General features: G+C 36.3%; 1 protein-coding gene across 12 annotated transcripts in view; it reads right to left on the bottom strand.

The window, feature by feature from the left end:
• DLGAP2 (DLG associated protein 2) overlaps positions 1–20444 on the bottom strand; it is a 359052-nt gene that overhangs the window by 148270 nt on the left and 190338 nt on the right. The window contains exon 1 of one of the 12 annotated variants that reach the window (XM_071741788.1): positions 5332–5451. The exons of the other annotated variants lie outside the window; for them this stretch is intronic. The gene's annotated coding sequence lies outside the window, so the exon portion shown is untranslated. Of the gene's footprint in view, positions 1–5331; positions 5452–20444 lie in introns of those variants that run through there. 12 annotated transcript variants of the gene reach the window in all.

A 20444-nucleotide genomic window follows, 5' to 3' on the forward strand; every position in this document is an offset into this window, starting at 1 on the left:
CATGTAGGGAGTTATCTGAACATCTATTCTCCTTGGCATAGCTTATATAATTCACAGCTGAGACTGTTCATTTATAGAGAAGTAAAAACCTTAATGTCTGAAATAAAAGTATAAATTTAAAAAAATTATTATGACAATTTAAACAGCATTCTCTGATGCGATTTTTTTTTTAAGGGAAAATAAGCTTTGAGAATAAAGATTTAAAAGAACTGTAATATAGATTTTTAAATCTTCCTTGTTGCATACAGCAACAACTGAAAATCCCAAAGAAGTTCTGTTTGACTGGCACTTAATTGGTCACTGGGGATCATAATGGTCATGATTCATCTTGTGCCCTGGAAAACATATATATCACAGAAAAAAATGTACTAATATGAACTAATTATTTTTTAAACTACCTTGGGTACAACCTTCAGCTGCTGTAAGCTGGCCTAAACATGTAACTAAGAAGCAGTATTGGACAGCAAGTATGATAATAAATAGAAATGTTGACAATACAGCGTTTCATACTTGTTTAAGCAGCTACCACCTGTAAGTTTTAAAATATTTATTATGTAGCTGTGAAAAAGGCTACATCTTACACTTGTTTCAAACATGAGAAAATTAAAAGAGACAGGTTTTAACTGGGGATGCAAAGTTTGCAGTAAGTCAAGCTTTTACTTGTGATTGTCAGACTTAATTGTCAGATTGCCTCAAACTCAAGACAGTTCTTTTTACTTTCTGACAGCATTAGAGAGAAAGCAGCCAGCTTATTACCAAAGAAATGTAGGATCTAGTGCAAAATTAAAACAAGATGGCTTTTAATAGTAACTACAATGGAAAGCTCAATAACTCTACAATACTTCACAGATATGCCAGGCTCTAGAAAAACTCCACACTTCGGCAGATTAATGGCACATTTATGCCTTGAGCCAACATGATTGTCATCTTCTAAATTCAAATGCTAAATTGTGCTCTTTAAAGATTTGCCTTTGGCTATAATTCCAATTTAATATCTTTCGCATGGACTGTGGAACTGTTTTAAAACATTTGAATGTGTTTCTTTTAAGAGACTTTAATGTTTCACAGTCTTCATTTGGCTTGTTTCTCATAACATTGAGTGGCTGGGGCTATTTAATTTTTCTGCAGCATAACAGGTGTAAAAAAATACCTGGCAGCATCACCGGCTAAACATAGAGCAAGAATAGTTAAATGACAGTTTAGAAAAATCACTGCTTTTATAGAATATTTGGGATAATTTGACAAACCCAATATCATAATCACTGTTGGTCTTGCAGCTCTCAAATAATTATCTTTCAGACTTTTCTAAAAAGAAATGTATAATTAAAAATGAATCAAGCCATGAATTTTTATATATTTCCAAATAAGAGATACATCACCTATCTCTACAGTATCTAGTAAAGTCTGAATTTTTTTTTTCAGTTTTATTTTGATTTTTTCTGGTAGTAATGAATGAAGTATATATTTAATCTGCTTTATGCTGTTCCCTTAACATGAAGTACCTCTGCGGGCTTAAAAACAAGAAATAATAAAATATAATTTTGAATTTTTTTTTCTTTGCTTTTTTTCCCCCTGTATTTAAGCAGAAAATAAACAGGTGAAATTGAGAATGCGGAAATAAATATTTAAGTTCAGGAACAAGATTCACACAACTGTTCAGTTCCTGAATGAGTCATTGTCTGTTTTCTATCTTTTTTTGTTCCATGACTAAATTTTCACTCTGGAGCAGGGACACAGCCCTATGCTCTGGATGCCCCAGCTCAGCTTCCTCAGCTCACATGCTGTCTGCATCCCAACCTCAGGAAAGGTGACATCAGGGACATGCAGTCCTCATTGCTCAATCACCCACAAGAGGCAGAGCAACCCAGATGGGAAACTCATGAGCTGGTTTGGACTGGAAGCCTGAAAGAGTTCCGGAATAAAAACAAAAATTCACAAAAAATTTCAATCTATTTGAAATTACTTTTAAATCTTTCCCTCTCAGTGAAAATTTTTCACTTTAGTACACAATGCTTGGTTTGCTACCTACAGGCTCATCTAGCAGCCTGGTATTTTGCACAGCAGGACTATGCATGGCTAAATCCTAATCAAGGGTCTAAACTCAATGGGAGTACAGTACACACAAGCTTTCTCCTCACAGTTTTCACTTGAGTCAGAAAAGCCAAGGGCAATCACACTGAATTTTAGAGAAGAGGAAGCAAAAACAGAGCTCAACTATGAATGGATTTTTGCTTTGTCATGTTTACACACTCCACCCCCCTATGGTTTGATGGATTTCATTGAATTTTTTTTGGGTTGTTGGTTATGTTTTTTCGTTTGCAGTTTTGTTTTGTTTTTTCTGTTGGTTTTTTTTTGGTTTTTTGGGGTTTTTTGTTGTTGTTTTGTTTGTGTGTGTTTGTTTTTTTATTGTTTTAAATCAAGCTTGCGTTGGGCCTAAGATGAAATATCTTGTTCTTTTTAAACTGTGTGTGTGTGAATAAAAAATAATGTCGATAAAGTTCAGTAGAAACGTTAGGAGCAAAAATAATGATTTAACCAGACTACAATTCACTGGACAGGCATTTTCCTGGATAAAATCAAGAGGACAGCTAGCCAAAGAGCATCTGTGAAATAAAAATTTCTCCAAGCTTGTTCTTTAAGGGTTTGCCAAGTCTAATCAAATAGCATTGAACTTTGATATGTTGTTGTTGATACTCTTGGACTAAATTCCACTCAGTGTTATCTGTTCTGAAACATCCACTCTTCATTAATATTCTACCCAGCCTTACCCATGCTTTGGGCAAAGGCAGAGAAAAATGATAAAGATGAGACTTTCTGTGCCTCTGACTCAGTGCTACAGTAAATGCAAAGAATAGAGCTGAGAAGACACTTCCAGATAAACTTCGATTTCAACCACAATGCCCCAGTACTTGTGTAATGACTGAAATTTCCATTTAACTTTTAGACCTAGGAGATCTGTGAATAGCAAAGTGCACAGTTTAGCAGGCTATTAACTAATCTTTGAAGTGATGTTCATTATACTGACAAACTGTTATTTCTTCTGGAAAATGAGCAGGTCACCCAGCAACTACCTTGATCAGATACACACAGGAATTAGAATGGATATTTTGTGTTCACATTTGACTAGCATTTCAGACCCTCTGTCTCTAAACACTTCCCCTGGGACTGTATGTGCCAAATTTCTACCGTAGCTGGAGCTATTATACAAAGACATGAGAATGCTTGTTTCACTTAGTTCTGTCCTAGGTCTACTGACATTGATGAAGAAAACAGTCTTTTCCCTAGACTATTAAATGACTTTCAGAAACAAAAGAAGAGAACAATTTTGCAGTTGAAATCTAGCATTACATCGCCCACAATGAAGAACTGTTAGAATAAATAACCAGCCACAGCTTTGTCCCTGAGGTATTTCAATAAAATTCAAGCTTGTTTGGATGAATTTCAACAAAAACAGTACTCATCATTAACACAATGAAAAACAAAGTCTGTGGATCTTTTTGAAGGGTTTTGGGATGCTAGTAAGGAAAGGTTGAAAGCACCCCATGCTAAAGCAGAATGGAAAGAAAACTCAATATGGAGGCAGGAGGTGCATTTGTGTTATCTGCTGTACATAGATGTGTAGATTTACACATCTGAGTGTGCAAAACTAATGGAACTGAAACTGTTTTTTTGTTTGTTTGTTTGGGTTTGGTTTTTTCTTTTAGTAACAACTATTACTGCCTTTGTCTACAAAGGGACTGGGGACAGAACCATTCTCCATCTCCAGGCTCTTGCACAGAAGGGAAATGTAAGGAATGCAAGAGCTATGCTGCTACATACATAACTTGAGTGAGCAGTCAACCCCTCAGGACACTCCCTTGGGGGTCAGGAATCCCTTAGTTTGGCCTGTGTGTTCATTGGGGTTTTATGAATTTATTGAAGATTGTAACACAAAATACATAACTTACCCTTCAATTAAGAATTAGAGTCCAAAACTCCATCTCTTCCTCACTATCCAGGACAAAATGTTAGCAAGAAAGCAAATAATTGCTTTGGACAAGCTACTGTCACAGGTTGCATGAGCTACTGCCACCAAAAAGTGTTGTAAAACAAGCCTCAGAACCTCTTGGACCAAAGCATTTAGGTTAGACCTGCAGCATGGGAGATTTTGTTCTGTAAAGTAAAGTCCCAAGAAAGGTTTCAAATTCATTATAATTTGTATAAGTTTTGTGGCACACTTACCAGTCAGACAGAAAAACATAATCCTGGAACCCAGATCTCTCAAGGTTCTGCCATGAAGGCACAGGTGCAATTAAGAAAGGATGTAATTATCTAAGTAAATATGAGTAATTTGGTTAACAACACTGAGAAAAAGCCTTTGGTTACAGGACTATACAGCACCACATTTTCTGTTTAGCAAGCTCCTGAAACTTAGGATGAAATTTCATATCCTTACATGCCTGTGAGTCTCTGTCCTTTTTTTCCATCCTGCTGCCTGAGATGCATGTTGGCTAATCCTCCTTCCTCTTTGGAATAATGATCACCCAAAATTAGGTGCCCACCCAGGTACAAGCAACTGAAAGAAGCCAGATTTCATGTGCTGCCATAAAGGCACTCCCTTCCACCTATCCTCTCACGTTAGCCACACCAAACAAGGGGAAAACCATTCTTTTCTATTGTATCAATCAGCTAAATTTTGTGACCATTACTTGGATTGCTTGAGACAATCACTGAAATCTGAGCTGATAGTTCTGAACTGTAGATAAATAAATAAAAGGGACGAGTAAGAAAGGAGTGTTATGTACAAGTAAGAAATTACTTTTCTTGTATATACAGTGCTTACAAAATTTCTACATGAATATATTCTCTATAGTTCTCATAGGTTTCAAAAAAAATGGAGAGAGTTCCTAGAACTGCCATCAGAAAACCAGTCTTACAGTGTGAGCCTTAAAGAGTACAACAGATCAGATTACCAGAACAAAAGTTGGAAGATGCCTTGACTACTATATAGAATTTTTTTAGTAGTCGCAGGGGTATTAAAATGGTAACAGTCTAAATATATGGAAGATGCAAGGTTTGCAGAACAAGGCAACAACTTCATTAGGCCAGGTGGCAGAGCCAGCAGAGGTGCACAGGCTTCTGCATGCACAGGCATTTTAGCAGGTCACCGGAAATTGTCAATTTTTCATAGACACTTGTTCAGAAAACATATCTGAAAGAGGAAGAGTTTTCAGTCTTACTGACCAAGGCATTGCAAAAGGAAGACTGGCAGCTGAAATGAGACAAATTCAACCTTTCCACAACATTGCAGTTTCCTAGCACTAAGGGTAATTAAACATTGGAACAGCTTACCAGGGGAGCTGGTGGACTCGCCATTGCTTGGAGCTTTAGGACGAGATTAGATATCATTGTAAAAGAGATGCTTTAATCCAGCTTCTGGAAGTTCTCAACATGCCAATAACACTTGCAGCTCTGCATTAAGACAATGACTATAATCAAATCTCATACTTTAGGGTTTCAGCTGATCAACTGCAAGGGTTATAATGAATTTCTTTCTCCCTTAACATTAAAAAAAAAAACCCAAAACCAGGGAAGGGGAAAATACTTTTTCTTAGTTTGACATTCACCATGCAGTTATACCCTAATGTGAGCTCCCTTTGAGTTTGAAGCCATCTGGATGCAAAGCACCTCTGACCTGGGAACTGTGTGGTTAGGTCAGGGCAGAACCAGGTTTTATCTGTGTGCCCAGTTCAGGGCCTGGCATCAGGACCCCTTCAGCTCTGCACTCACACGCTACGTGGCTTTTGGAAAAGAGCTGTTTCATGCTCTGCTGCTGCAGAGCACTGGCAAGGGGTCAAATGAAAAACTATTGGATTGCCATGCCCTTAGAGGTCTCGTTAATGAATCTTGCTGGATTAGCTCAAAGGGAGCACTTTTCCCAAGGTGAGATAAATAGAATCTCATTTGAATTTGTTTTGTGTTTGTTCAGTGTGAGATCCAAATCACCTGTTAATACACTAAGATCATCTGGGTATATCTTATCTAATTAACTAATTGCTATTGAAGAAGCATAAGTAACACCTTGATCTTTTCTGTCTCCTGAAAATTAACATGCTTTAACCTAACCAGAATTATCATGTTCACACACTATCAGGATGGATTTAGTGTCCTGAGTTTTCCAGCACGACTGAAGCATCATTTTGGTGTTTAATTCAGCTGCATTATTTTAACCGAATATAATAACTTAATTATTAAATAAAAGTAAAGCTGAATAAAGGAGAGGACATTCTACTGGTTTTACTGTTTTGGGTGAAAGGATTATGTCTCAACTCTGTCAAATAAAGCATGAAATGAGAAAATGGTTCCTCTAGCAATTTCTTTGAGCTGCACAGTGACATGGCCATACTGTGAGTCTCCAAAGAAAGATCTATGTAAGTCAAGTCCATGTTTCCAGGCTTTTGTTCTTCTCAGTTGCCTACGCTCTTCTCCTCCATCTCTTTGACAGTGAGATAAATTCAAAGATATTTCTGCCTGTGCTAAATAAGGGGCCATTTGATGGAGTTGTGCACAGCTACAGCTGGGGTGTAATGCAGGCAGAAAATTCACCTGTCCTGCAGTTCAGGACATTTTCCATGCAGAATAAAGATGTTTTTTCTTTACCTTAACTCTGAAGCATCCATATTAATCTAAGTCTCAGTTATCAGTATTGGTAATTATTATTATGTTAAGATTGCCCATTTCAAAGCAAGAATGCTATACACCATGATAACACTATCTAGTAACACAGAATATGCATGTAAAGAAAAAAAAAAAGAAAGGCAGTCACATTTTTTAAAATGGAAAAAAAAAAAAGATACACTGATAGTGCTTATCTGAATGTCTGTCTTGGTGATATGTGCATCTATTTGATAACAATCAGGAAAATCATATTTACCAGACAGCATTATTAAACAGTAAATTATTCCACAAGTAGTAAGCATTTTGGATGCTTACTAAAACCAAACCAGACTACTCAGAAAAAGACTCTCTTCACCTGGTAGGAAAATGGCAATATCTGCACGGACAGTTTTCTGACTTCTTAAATGTACATCACTTGGTTTGCTGCTGTGTTTGAGTACAAATAGCTCTGACAGATTGTATCTGGATCTTCACACAAATTTCATGATAATGAACTTCCTATCTTTTTCTGATCTCTTGTTCTACTGAGATACTACAGCATTCCTAATGCCCACAATACAGGAATGCTTGGAAAACCTAAAATAAATCTACTGTCCCATAACTTTCAAAGATTACTATTTTAAACAAAACTGAAGAAGGAATACTCTGTTATGAAATAGACACATTAGAAGCCAATTACATAATAAAGACTAATATTGTTCTAATGATAAATATGATCATAAATTTTGACTAAGCTTGTTTTGGATACAAAAACTACACCTTAGTTTTCATAACCTGTTAATTCAAATGATTAATCTAGTGAATTTTGAGTACAGGAAGCATCTTTACGTTTGCAGCAGAGAAAATATATACTTTATTTCACACGGTACTCATTTATATTCCTCCCATGGCAGAATTTTTACCCAAGTAATAAAGAATTTCACAAGATCATTGAACTTCAGATTCTCTTGTATTTTCACTAAAAAGTCAACTCAAGATGTTTTAATTTTTAAGTAGCTATCAATTATTGTTATATTATATTTTTATAATTTTGCATTTCATATTATATTATCATAATTATTATATTACATTAGAATTACATTATCAATTATTGTTAAGTGTAATGTTAAGTAATTACCATTTGAAGCTTCTAAAATTTTTAACTGAGTGGACTATTTTTAAAGGTAATTTCCAAGCAGCACAAAAATGGATGTGTGTAGTAGAATTCAGAGAATTAACATTATTGTGTTCTCATCCTTTCTTGATTCTCTACTAAAATTATGTTACTGCTCAAAATCTGTTTCTTCAAATTTCTAGTAAGGACTAGAAACCCATCTTCTATTTCCTGAAACTAATCTTTCCTTAAACACTGTGAGAAGTTTATTTTCTTCCTTACAGAATCATGTGCAAGTTTGACTTAAAATAATTTTATTAGCATTTGGTATTTTGTAATTATCTTTCTCCCCCCTTAATTTGCTTAATATCAAAGGTTCTACAGTTAACATTCAAAGAACAGAATTGTAAATCTTCTTTATAAACTAGTGCATGTAATAGCTACCTCTTCTTCATTTATCTGCAAGTGAAAAAAACCTCTAACAGTACAATTTTGACATGTAATGAAATGCTGTCAGAACCACAAAATTAAAATTTACTCCTCCTCCCCCCACCCCTGAAAATTCAGTATAAAACAAACAAATAACATAATCTAATCTAACTGTCCACTTTACCTGGAAATGCATGCCCTGTTAGAGAATCCAAATCTGAAATTAAAACAGTGAAAAAAATATTCTTTAAGACTAATTAATAGTTGAAGAAGACATACAAAAAAACCCAAACAAACAAACCTAGCATCAAATATCACATGATTTTGAACATCAAATTTTAATCATATAGATATGAAAAGCAAACCCAGAACTTAGCATTACATGATGGAGTTTATCCTCTCCATAGTTTTGCATAGATGTAAAAAAGAATTTAAAGATGAAATCTCTAACCCTGAGAGAAGCTAATTTACTACTTAAGACAGACATACCACATTTAAATAGGAATTCTACAATATTTTAAAATGAACTGGTGCCTTTGGATGCTTGTATCTGGTGTAAGAGCATTTTTTCTCACCTTGTACATAAGAAAAGTAATTAAATTTTCAGAATGCTTTTTAGATTATACAATTTAAAAAATATTCTCTTTCTTGAGCATAACAAAAGCAGTTCTAGTGAAGTCCTTCTTAGTGTTCATTCTTTAATTCTTTTTTAATTTTATTTTTTTCTCAAAATGTTAGCTGTTTTAAAGCAACAGAGAGTAGATCTACAAGTATTCCTACTGACATGGAAAAGCATGTTAGGACTGGTTGAATCCTATCTCAAGAGAGAGCAGGAAGGTGCACTGAAATTAGAGTTCAGAATTTCATCTTTGAAGTGCTTTTCCTCCCCTTTGGAAATTTCATGTTCTTAAAAGAGACATATTTAGTAACTTTGAAAGAGTTATACTAAGAGATTCACTTGTAAATCCATAGCCAGAACTAAGAGAGTAGTGAGGTCTGATAAAGTACAGTCACAGAATCAGCTAGGATTGCTATTGCATTACCAAGGTAAAAGGTTAATTCACAGGTGTATGTGGAAAAAAAACCTTTGCAGGTAGAGTGCTGTGATGCAACAACATGTATGGAAAACAAGTCCCATTGCTGGGAGCAGTCCACCAGTTCCCAGTTAGCTCACCCTCAGACAGTCCTTCCCATCATCTCACAAGCAGGGTGGCAGAAGGATGCAGTAGCTACATTTGCTTGGAAAAACAGATTGTGGCTGACCAATTCACTTTAATACATGTACACGTTCACTTGGTTTTTATAGGAATTGTATCTATTAGAAGTGTCTAGGAAAAGGTAGCTGGACAACCTGTGCACTTTATTGGAAATATCTAGTATCATTTTCAAACTACTTAATTGAAAAAAAAAAAAAAAAAATACATACTTTCCTGATTGCAACTATCAGCAGGTAAAAGATCCTAGGTTAATGGCTTAGTCCACATAAATCCTGAATTTCTTGTAGCACAGTAACTAAATCTAAAAATTACTGGGAAAATATTTACTGATGAACTCCTGCACACTCCTGGAACTTCTCCTACTGGAAGACAGGAGGAAAGTGTGCTTTGCTTTAATAATTTATAACTGTTTAAGTGAGATAAATTTCCTGAGGACTGAGAACATGCCTAATGTTTTAAGTGAACACAGGAGAAAATCAACCCAAAATGTGACAAATGTACTAGAGAGAGCTGCTTTACAAAATCCAAGACAGTGAACACAATGCATTACCTAACACTCCCACTACCTGGGGTCTCAAGCTTTACCGTACAAAACTTTATCAGAAACTACAGCAATCTCAGCATTTTTCTTTCTAGAGCCTGAAAAAAAAAAAAAAAGAATGGTTTTGTTCCTGAGGATTCCATAAAAACCATAAATCATAAAAACCTATAAGTCAGACACTTGGATTTGAAAGAAAAAAAATGATGCAACCAAAAAAAGTGAGACTTTTTTTTCTGGAAGGTGCATGTACATGTTGTGACTTGCAGCAGAAATCACTGTGAAAATTCTACACTGAAACTAATGCAGATTACTTATTGCTAATTATTGAGACACTTGTCTCAGCATTACTACTTTGTAATACTCCATGTTAAGCTAATGATGTACATTGTGGCTGTATTTATTTTCTTTCAAGTCATCCTACCCAAACTAAAGCCGAGGCAGTTTGTCACCTGAGCATGTCACCATCGTGTGTGAACTCTTAAATAAAATCAGATCTACTTTGCTAGCTGAAACCAGAAGAGTTTATGGCATACTGAACCCACAAATCATGATCCACATGCCCCGGTTCCATCATTACATTTCACAAAGAGAGGTATGAGCTGACAGCACAGGCGAGGCAAAGTTTCCCATATAAAGATAAATACAGAGTGCAGCATTTCCGTGTTAGACTGCAATACATACAATTACTGCAGTAACAACAGAACAATAACTTCACTGTGACTGAAACAACCAGGGGGTTCAGTCTCTGCCATAAGATTTCTTCTACTCTTCTATCAACTCCAAGGGCAGGAGAAAAATCAACATTTCCGGCTATTGTTCAGAAGACTTTGCAGTTTCTTGGACTGATTTTCAATTAAGTAAGCCTGGTCAGGTGGAATCCAATTTTCCCCCATTCCATTTATTTAATGAATTGCCCTGATTTGGCATCATTCACTTTCATACACAAGACTTTCTAAGCAAAGAGCAAGAATATGAGATGGAAGGGGAGTACATACAAGTGAAATACATTTGCATTCCCTTTTTAAGGTAAAATAGTTAACATGTCTGCAATAGCAAACAGCAATCAATTATATTCATGCAATCCATACCTGCTTTATACTATAAGTCACTGATTTAAGCAGAAAAGCCAGTGATTTTATGATAAAGCTGAATTCCAGTTATATTGAATAGCAGGATTTTTAAAAAGGGAAAGAGGATGTACTTCTCAGCAGGCAGTATCTTCAGTACACCACATTCATTTTGTTAGCTCAGGGCAAAACAGACATTGGAGATGGTACAAACTTTTCATGCCAATAAGCTAATTGTTTTTTCTTAGCCCTGATTAGCAAAAATTGAGTCCTGTCTACATCTTGCCTCCAGGTTCCTCCTCTTTCAAAGACTGTGAACACCGCACAATCCAGTACGCAGCCCTTGACTTTCACTCACATGGCACTCCTAAATCTCACAGTAAAATACCAAAGCAAGGTATAGCTGCTACTGACATGTGTTGGCAGAGTACCAACACCATATCGAATGAACAGAAGGGATTATTTTTACAGTGTATGGGAAAACATATTTAAGGCACCGAGCACATTTAAGTCATTTGACATTAAAGGCTCTCCATGGCATTGTCAGCAAGATGATGAACTACCAAACCTTATCTGGGAGCTGATACCTGTTTAGAAAGGTTAGGAAATGCTAAATTAAAGCTAAATCATTCTCTTGAGAATATAGAAGATTTCTTCGTGCTTCTAAGTGTTTAATAGCTATTGTCAGCAGGAGATGAGGGTCTCTGCTGTGCTAAATTTCCACAGTCAGACTCTACCTTGTTTCACTGAAAGCCTGTAACTGGGCAGCAGAATTCAGGAGACACTGTGGAGATGCACAACACCTGCACCATGAATTCTGCAAAGCTCATGTCTTCTTCAAATAAGAATACAGGAGTGGGGTCCAGTCCCTCATAACATTGTGAATACAAGGGGAAAAAAATAAAAAGGCTGGTCACAAAGAAGAAAGTAACGAGCTGACAAACAGCTGTGGTGGCTGAAGATGTGAGATGGCTTGCATTAACATGAAGTTACAACTGCAGCTTTCATCAGTGAAAACTGCAGAAATACAACTCCAAGGACTAGACTTAGGCTACACTCTGGATTTAGAGTTTAATTTGGTACTACCCAAAAGTAAAGCCAGAGGCTGAACCAGTAGGTAAGCAGTTCTTTGCATTAGCCTCTAGAGGGGGAAAGTTTCCATCAGCTTCAGAAATGATGTGCATTATTCACTATAAAGCTGTTTTTGTAGTAGAGGTAATTCTTACACAGTCCTGTTGCCTACACTTGGAGCTGGACTATTTATCATTATGGTTTCACTGTGTCCCTAACCCATTAAGACTCTCCTGGTTTTTTTGGTATATTATTGCAGTCATTTCCCACCAAACCTGGTAAGAGCTTAATTATAATTTTAATGGGAAAGTAAACATTTTCTGTGAGAAGAAAAAAGTAGTTACTGTAAAGGTTGCACTCAGGAACTCATAATAGCACAATCAGCATCTTACAAGCCCACTGTTCACTCACATGGGTTGCTGGAACTTATTTTTACTCTTAGAGATAATTCAGAGGAAACAAAAAGTCTTCCTAACTATCTGTGCAGCTAACAATATGGCATTACAAAGCCTATTTATTTCTAAATCTATTTATATCAACCTATTAATAAAAAATTGCATCATATTGAGACAGGTAGATCACACAGAGTGTTAAGTAGGTTTCCATTTTGCCAGCTTTCTTTTCAGCAGTACCATTAAGAGTGGGATTCAATTTTAGTTTTCTTTGATAGAGGTGTATACATGAGAGCAAAGTGTCTGAGCTTTCGTTAGCTCCAGTGAAGAAGTAGTTGAAACTCTGTCAATTAATTACATTGGAAAGCAGAAGCCAAACTTGGTCAGATTAATAGTTTTAATGACTCTTTCCATTGATGTCTATAAAAGGGACCTTAGAGGGCTAACTACATAACAGATAGTGCAGGTATTTGAAGCTGAATCTCACCATGCAAATATCTTTAAGAAAAATAATCTACATATATAGATGTCAATCTGAGACAGCCACAAGAATAATATGGAAATCATTTAGAGATGGAATATTAGCTGTTTTGGGGTTGGTAAATCTGATAGCTTCAGATATCAGAAATTGCTGGTTAAAATAAGTCCTAGCCAAAAATAAACTTTGTCTTGTCAGTCTCTACTGCAAAACCTTGCTCGCCATTTTCCCGAGACTCTTAAAGTTGTAGGATAATTATATGGAATGATGCCTGCAGCCATTGCCTTCCAATTTAATATTATTCCAGCATGAACTTGGACACTGGTAACAATCTGAAACACAGACATGTCCACCTGAACACACTGGCAGAGTGACAGCACTGGCACAGGTTGCTTAAGAAGGTTGTGGAATCTCCTTCCTCAGATATATTCAAAAGCCACATGGACATGGTGCAAGAGCATCTTGCTCTGGGTGTCCCTTTTGGAGCAGGGAGGGTTGGACTGGATGACCTAGAGGTCCCTTCCAACTTCCATTCTGTGAAATAATACCAAATGTTGAAATAACCCAAGAGCTGGATATGGTTGTAGTGATGACGGATCAGGAAGAAGAAATACATTTTTCCTGGTGAGGGGATTGGACTGAGTGAAACAAATTACAAAAATTTAAGAGAGCTTTTATTTAAAGGCCTGCCCTTTATTAATAGAATCCATTTGTTATAATTAATAGCTGGCTATCATTCACACTGCCCATGCATGTCTTTGCTCACACATCTTACTTTTGCACACTCACTCAAAGTTACACACTAGGCATGGCCAGTGCAGAGAGGAAGGGTCAGAACAGCACACAGGGGCCCTCAGGTGGCTGTCCAGAAAGTCCCTCAAAGGGTCCTTCATTTCATCAGGTGTATATGAGGGTGCATGCAGCAGCACCCTTTTGAACGTGGTCCCATTTATACAATGGCTGGTGACACCAGGGTGGGCAGGTGGCCACGTGCAGCCAACTTTCTCATCTATACACCCAGGTACCTATAGAAATCACCCACACAAACTCACATAGAAGGCACTTCTATGTAATGCAGCCTCTCCCCTGCTACAAGATATGCTTTAGCAGGAGCAGCTGATGGGAGACCTAAAGTCCTGATATTCCAAATGCAAATTTATCTTTATATAGTAGTTTTGATAAACACAAAAGCTAGTAATAATACCCAATATACATTTTCCTTAACAGATTCTATTCCAAACAAAAGGATAAAAGAAGAAAATACAGTTCAAGATTTACTTAAGTGTCTTATTAGAACAGAAATCTCTCTTAAGATACACTTAATTTTTTTGAATCCCCTTCCCTTGGATAGCAACTATTAATTACATATTTTTTCCTTAGTTTCCTTAGAATAATTTAATTTCTGTGTTCCTGAAGCTATATCTATTAGGTCTGTTGGGATAAAATATCACCACCTGCCATACAAAGTTACAGTTCATATTACATTAAAGAAAAATATTAAAACGTTAGGTTATATCAAAAAATATTTGGGATTCTGGACAGAGCTGATTGTAAACATATCCTGCAGGTCTAGCTTGACTTGACCAAACTCCTTCTGTATGTCCCTAGTGGGTAACATGGACCCTCTTCAGAGTAGAAGAAACTGGGATATGCCCTGGCCAGCTTAACTGGATCATGGTCTGCTTCTCTACCTCCACAACTTAAGCTCTACTATTTCTTTACTCTGCCTCACTTCAGAAAAACTAAACTAATCACCATTTAAAAATAATGAAAAAAATCCAAAACAAAACCCAGTTTCCTTACATTTTGAAAGCCATCATTAATCTATTTTCTCCTTCTGATCTCAAGCAATCTGCCTTCTCCATGCTTCCTGGTACAATTGCTGCCTCTATTCAAATTCAACACAGAGTTATAAATAACATCTAACAATACACTGCAGAACCTACAGCTGCACAAAGCCATATAAAGATCAGAACATTAATGCTTTCCAAAGCAGCTTGCATAAGGAAACTTAAAACATTAGGGCTGAAATCTCAGACTTGGTTTCCTGCAGTGATGGATGCTGCGCTGACAGCCGCAGCAGCACCCACTCTACTCAAGTGCAGAGACTTGGTTTAGGCAGCAGTCTCTAGGATGCTGATAGCAGTGATGGAGGACACCTATCATCAGTGGTAGATATACTGTAATTTGGAACCCTCTGTAGTTCACTGCAGCATTACTTCCGTGCATCAAGCCAGGATTTCCCAAAGGACTACCACAGGCAGGCAGTCATAGAATCATAGAATCATAGAATCATAGAACTGGCTGGGTTGGAAGGGACCTCAGAGATCATCAAGTCCAACCCTTGATCCACTACCGCTGCAGTTCCCAGCCCATGGCACTGAGTGCCACATCCAGTCTCTTTTTAAATATCTCCAGGGACGGAGAATCCACCACTTCCCGGGGCAGCCCATTCCAATGCCTGATCACTCTCTCAGTAAAGAAATTCTTTCTAATGTCCAACCTAAACCTCCCCCAGCACAACTTGAGACCGTGCCCTCTTGTCTTGCTGAGAGTTGCCTGGGAAAAGAGACCAACCCCCCCCTGGCTACAACCTCCTTTCAGGTAGTCCTTAGCACATGTAAAGATCCCAGTGCCCTGAGGAAGGCACACTGTACCTACAGGCAAACTCTAACTGGGAGTGCTGCAGATCTACACCCCCACTCAAGTTCAGTGTGTACATATGTAAAACAGACTCACACAGATAAATGAAGTTTCTCAAAAACATCAGTGTAAACATAATTCATGCTTTCCTCAGTGACTTCCACTTGTACCATTGGTTCAGTCATGGAAGAGGTGAAAGGATTAATTTAGTAATTTACTTCAACTTCTTAGCACGTCTACAAACATTCTTAAGCTCATAAGCACTTTTAAAATGTATGGCTGATCATTAAACAATAAACACCTTACATTTCAAACTTTCTAAAAAGTTTAAATTTAAACTGATTTTTAAAGGACATTTGTAAATTTATTCCAGTTCTACCAGAGCTAAAGACTGCACATATCCATGGTCTGTGAAACTGTGGTTAGTACCATACAGTTCTTCAGCCAATAAAGTAAAAACTTAGCTTTGGTTCATTGTTGATTTCTATCTCTCTAGCTCAAAAGGCAAGAATAACAAGTATTATCTGCCTGAAAAAAACCCAAACCAGACAGAAAGAAGACAGAGTTCAAATTGAGGAGATGGCTAATACAGCCAGCCATAGCCTATTTATACTGATTTAAGCTCTGAAAAGTTGTTATTTTTCAGTATCTGACAGCAAATAGATAGTAGAGTATTGAAATTCTAGTTGAATCTGATCTGTGCATTCAATCAGCTCTCTTCCCATATGAAAAGTTAAAGCTTAGATTTATTTTGCATTCACATGGAGCATGCACATTCCATGGCTGAGAAGCAGTGACATAATACGATGATACAATGACTCTCAGAAATATCAAGCTATCAAATTTTCTAGAGCAAAAAACTATACAATAGATGAAGTAAAAATGTACCAAATAAAAATCAATGTGTTAATGTAATATTGAGATATCTGTGCAAATTTCTCAGGAAATTCTGGAGGTAGACATGGGGCAAGTGAGGATTCTCAAACATAAGTTTAATACTAATATACCAAAAACAATTATATTTTTAAAAAATCAGTTTCCTGAAAAATTAACTGCAAAATAATATATCTGCTCAGTTTCATTGCAGCCCCTTTCTAAATCTGCTTTCTGCATGAGTAATGCAAAAAATTCTGTGATTTCAACCATTCCACTTTACAGCCCAATTCATGTCAAACAGTCTGATGCATCTTTCAGAAGATGCTTCTTTGGGCTGTCAGATTCTTTCAGAGAATCTTATTCTTTCTCTTATTCTGGAAATGCCTATTCTCATACACTTTCTCTGCTTTTTGGTGACTTTGATTTTTCCTTGAAATTTATTTAAATATAAGCTCTTGAATCAGCAGGTGTTTCTAAACAAAAGATAATTTTCTCTCATTTTCACCTCAGCATCAACGTTGCCTTCTCTAACTCATGTCAGATTGCTTCAGGTTTGGACTCAGCTTGATCTGGTTTTTCATATATCATTCATTATCTTCTGTTAGCCAAGCCACAGTATTTTTTCATAGTCATTCTCTTGTCTTTTTTTAGTTCATATCAGAAAAAAAAAATGAGCATTTAATATTAAGCAACCTTTCAAGCCTTTGATGCCCTGCCTGGTTTCAGAGAGACTGAATAACTATGCTTATACATTGATATGTAAAGTACCAAGTTAAACTTTAAAAGACAAAGCTGATTCAGTAACTTACTAAGTATTAGGACAATTCCTGTTATACTAAACAAGCTGAGTCTTCTAAGTGGATTAGATTTTCAAAAGTTAGTGGGGAAAAAATAGCATCTACTTAAGTACTTAAAAGAAAAATAAAAGTCATTAAAAGTGCATGCAAGGAAGCACTTCCATGAGGCAAGTACAGGAGATAATGCCTTTCCAGAAGGACAAGTTAGAAGAAAATTGGCACAGTCCATGCATACCATTTTGTAATCTCAAAAATTGGCACATGAGAGACTGATTAGGGCTAGAAGAATGTAGCACTTCTACATCCCAGAAGATATACAAGGGAGAAAGAAAAAGTTGATAAATTTCAACTAAAACCAAACAAAACCAAACCAAAACAAAAAAACCCAACAAACAAAAAAATCCAAAACCAAATGAAAAAAAACCAAAACTACCTACAGACTGGCTTTCTACATGAAAGGCAAATATATTTCCAATATAAGGACTAAAAAACTTAATTGCACAGATTACTCTGGGCTTTTAAGTCACTGAAGCTACAATGGATGGATCATTCTGTCACTTAATACAAATACTATGTAGGAGGTTTAAATTTTATGTCATATGAACAAACACTTGAACCCTCTGCTTGAGAAAAACATCCTTTTTGGGGATCTGTTGTGTCATGTACACATGGACAAAACCAGCTTCCATTGATAATGTCTTATTAGCTCTCTTGTGAACCTCAGTTCAGAAAACCAGTGTTTGACAACTTTTCTGTGTTCTCTGAAAATTAAGACAGGTTTTTCTTAATATTTTGAAGATAATCGGTAGACACAGATGTTAAAACACTGGTCTATAATAAAATGGTCACTGTTGACTTGTTTTTGCTCTTAACTACCTCTTAAAATTTTATGTTTAGTTAAACCTTTTCAAACCTCTGGCAATATCTGATGAGGTTGTGTTAAAATTAATTAAATCATTGAAAATGTTTAGCCCCAGTCCTGCTCTTATTGAGTCTTCTTCAGAGTGACATCAATGAGAAGAGCAGCAGGTGCAGGTTTCCCTTCTGGCTTATCATATCACAGTAATCAGGATATAAACAGATTCTGGTATAGACTTGTGAACAACAGCTTCAAGGGGGAAAATGCTTAAACAACTTAATTTTGAAATTGACATGATTTTGTTGTAGAAACAGACAAAGAGAGAAAATGTAATTTTTCTTCTGGGCCTGGAAGGAGATCAGAACTGTGTTAAAACTGTGTGCCATGAAAGTTCAAAACATGAAATAGTTCTCATTGTTCCCTTACTCCATGCAGAGAAGAGAGGTATGAATTAATCATGTTGTTAAGGGAAGCAACAGAAGTTAGGAAAGTTTACCAATTCCAAGCAATTTATGACCTTGCACAAGGAGCAAGTGCATGATGCCTCTGTTTTAACATGTTGGAAAGAGGAACAAAGGGGACCATGTGGGGGAGGTCCCCGTTGGCTCCAGGCACAGCAGCCAGGATCCCAAAGTAGGAAAGGCAGAGTCAGAACACACTGCACCTGAGCTAATAAGCCATTTCAGGATTCATAGCTGTAGTCCAAAGCCATTGACAAGCTGGTAAGTCCACATCAGGAGAAGCTGTTGATTTCTTTGAAAGTTTTTTCCTGAGAGGAAATCTTTATCAAAATCAACAAATATAATTCAAAGAACTTGCTGCCTTAACTAACTGAAGTCTTCCCACAGGCAGCATGGAGACACAGGAACCACTTAAAAAAAGATTATAGGAATGGGTCAACAGCTTGTAATTTAAGGCAGTACACAATAACAATTGTCTGTTCACGTCTCATTCACTGAACAATACTCAGCTTCTGAAGTGATGATTTAAGGAAGTTGTCAATGTTTTCAGTGATAAACACCAGAGTTGTGCTAGAGATAACTGCAGGACTCCTTCTGACTTCATGGGGGTATGAATTGCACAGAATTCATAAAGAAAAGACCATGAAACAGCAGAAGGGATTTCATGGGGAGAAGTTTGTAATAATGTAATTAAAATCTCTGTGCACAAGGGAACAAAGTAAAGGCTGAATTGGCTTTTGCCCACAGGCATTTCCAGATTTGATGGCTTCACTCGGTTGGTTTAGCATTCCTTCAACACAGTTTTGTGATTTCAACATTTTTCATGTGGAATATAACCAGAGGAAAAAAGTTCCTTGGGCTAATTTCATGGGGTAAGTCATTGGAGTCAATGAATTACTTCAGTATGGACTATGGTTCACCACCAAAAGTACTTGAATTTGTAGATTTAAAATATCTATTAGATGAAATAACAACTTTTAACCATAATCTAAGCACTAGGTATAGGTCTTTTAAACATCATTGTAAAATGAAGGCATGCAGAGGCAAAAGAAAGCAAATAGTTCAGTTACCATCTCAAACTTCAGGATACAAGATAAGCCACAAGTTAATTGTGCTCCCTGAAATGCGAATAGGTGAGCAGTCAGATTGTCATGGGGCTCTTTCATTTAGATCAACTTTGGCTTTGAAAATTTTTTCAAAAGAATATGTACTGAAACCACTTAGTTCCCTGTTACAAACTGAGTCTTGAAAAAACATCAGTTTCAAATGGAAGGAAAAGCTTTATCAGACTATTCTAAAAATAACTGTATTTGAAGGCCAAGTCTGGTCTGACGAGTACAATTTGAGCTCATCTTTTCTAAATGATGAAGAGCTCCTTTTATATTTTAGCATAGCTATGTATTATATGTTCTGGAGTTTACTTTAACAAAATATGTAAAAATAGGAAGGTTGCATTATTTTTTTCTTTTAAAAAACAACTTTGATATGGAAATAGATCTGCCCCAAAAATGAACTGGCTAAACTTCATAGAAACAATGTCTTCTTATCTGTGTGTATTATGAATATGAATTTCCATGCAAAATTAATGTTATCATGAGAGCCATAAAAATAAACCCCTCAGAAAACACGCAAAACGACAACTCTGGAGATTGTTCATGAACAAAACTAAATAAATTCTACAGTTTAGAAATCTCAAAAAACTCCTGGTAACTCTCATTTCTATTGGCATTGTTAATTTACTGTTTACTTTGTTAGCACTACTTTTTAAATTTTATTTCATAGTGTGCCTGTCAGGAACTTTTATAATTAAAAAAAAAAAAAAAAGAGAAAATAACAAAAAAAAAGAGAAAATAACAGCCCAAA

Source organism: Heliangelus exortis, chromosome 3, assembly GCF_036169615.1.
Source record: "Heliangelus exortis chromosome 3, bHelExo1.hap1, whole genome shotgun sequence".
Lineage (NCBI taxonomy): Eukaryota > Metazoa > Chordata > Aves > Apodiformes > Trochilidae > Heliangelus > Heliangelus exortis.